At 43.3% G+C, this 1,849-nt stretch overlaps 1 pseudogene; it reads left to right on the plus strand.

The window, feature by feature from the left end:
- The first annotated feature begins 236 nt into the window (after positions 1–236).
- Positions 237–1,448, plus strand: LOC144773751 (glycerol-3-phosphate acyltransferase 3 pseudogene; annotated as a pseudogene).
- The last annotated feature ends 401 nt before the right edge of the window (positions 1,449–1,849 follow it).

Here is a 1,849-nt window from a genome sequence, read left to right on the forward strand (position 1 = left end):
CATAAATAAAATACATAACACTAAACAAAATTTCGATATTAGTATATTTCGATATTAGTAACATACATACCTTAAAAAACGATACTCTGTCTGTCGATATTTTGGACATCGATATTCTATACCATCGAAATTAAAACATCGATATTATTGTATATCGATATTTAAATTTCGATATTTTGTCTGACTACCGGGCAGTCAGATCCTCGTGGTGCGGGGTTGTCCTGCGAGTGTGAGCAATGGAGATCTTCGTGGCTGTGATCCTGCATGTGCTACCGATGTGTGTGGCAGTGATGTTAGTTCTTATAATGGTGCCCTCCTTGTTTGGCTTGTCGCTGGGGATCTCTGAACTGTACATGAAGATTTTAGTGAAAACCCTGCAGTGGGCCACTGTGCAGATTCAGCAAGGGGTGACAGATAAGCAAAAACTTCAAGTGAATGGTATTATCCAGCGAGATTTGTCCCCAATGGAAAATGAGATTGTAGGTCTAAGGAAAAGTAGAATTGATCACCTGCGGAGCCGAAATTTTGACGTGTCAGACGTTTTCTATATCTCAAAGAAGGAATTTGAAGCCATCGTTGAAGATGAGGTCACCCAGAGGTTCTCCTCTGAGGAACTAGCCTCCTGGAATCTTCTCACGAGGACCAACAACTTCTGCCAGTTCCTAAGCCTCCATGTTACTATGATTTGGGTGCTGGGGGTTATTATACGTTATGGTATCCTTCTCCCTTCGTGCATTAGCCTGGTGACCATCGGGATGAGCTTCCTAATTGTAGGAGCCACACGGGTTGGGCAACTGCCAAACAGCAGCTTCAAAAGTTGGCTGGGTGAAATGGTCCACTTGATTTGTGCTCGGATATGTGCCAGAGCCCTTTCTAGTGCTATCCAGTATCATAACAGAGAAAACAAGCCGAAGAAAGGGGCTATTTGCGTTGCCAACCACACCTCTGCCTTCGACCTCATCATCTTAGCCAACGATGGATGTTACGCAATGGTTGGTCAGGCGCACGGTGGACTGGCAGGATTCATCCAGCGAACCATGGTGAAAGCATGTCCTCATGTGTGGTTTGAACGCTCAGAAATGAAAGACCGGCACATCCTGGCGAAAAGGCTCCAAGAACATGTTGCAGATAAGAACAAACTTCCAATTTTAATTTTCCCAGAGGGAACCTGCATTACCAACACGTCTGTGATGATGTTCAAGAAGGGGAGCTTTGAAATTGGAGGCACCATATATCCAGTGGCTATCAAATATGGCCCGCAGTTTGGGGACGCCTTCTGGAACAGCAGTAAATTCAGCATGGGTATTGATCTTCCCTGGGATGGAGGTTTAAAAAGATACAAGGTGAAGGGTTTGTTCAGGGAGGAACAGCAAAAGAAATACAGTAAGATAATTGGAGGGAATGAATCAATGGATAAAATATCCGGCGAGTCAGACTCGCCATCGTAAAGGAAGAAGGATGATCTCAGTCATGACAAGTTCCATCTGCTGCATTTTTCATTTTGCTAGAGCATGGTTATGATACCAAAGAGTTTGTGACTTGACAAAAGCTACTATCTGTTCATTGGTGTAGTGGTCAATGCTGCATTCTACCAGTCATTCTGAAATGTTGTCAACCCTCCTTGTTTCCTTATCAGCCTCCTGCATTCCACTTCTATCTTTTTTCATGCTTTTTCTTTCACTTCTGCTTTCTTAAAGTTAACCTTACAAATTGTTGATGCAACTATTTGGATGCTACATAATTGGTATTATTGCTTGCATCACCAAAAGCGCAGAACCTATATCCCTGGGAACTTGACTGCTGCAGCAGAGTATCACTGGTTCAATAGGATGAGTAAAGGAGGATAGCC

The sequence above is a fragment of the Lissotriton helveticus genome, chromosome 8 (assembly GCF_964261635.1).
Source record: "Lissotriton helveticus chromosome 8, aLisHel1.1, whole genome shotgun sequence".
Lineage (NCBI taxonomy): Eukaryota > Metazoa > Chordata > Amphibia > Caudata > Salamandridae > Lissotriton > Lissotriton helveticus.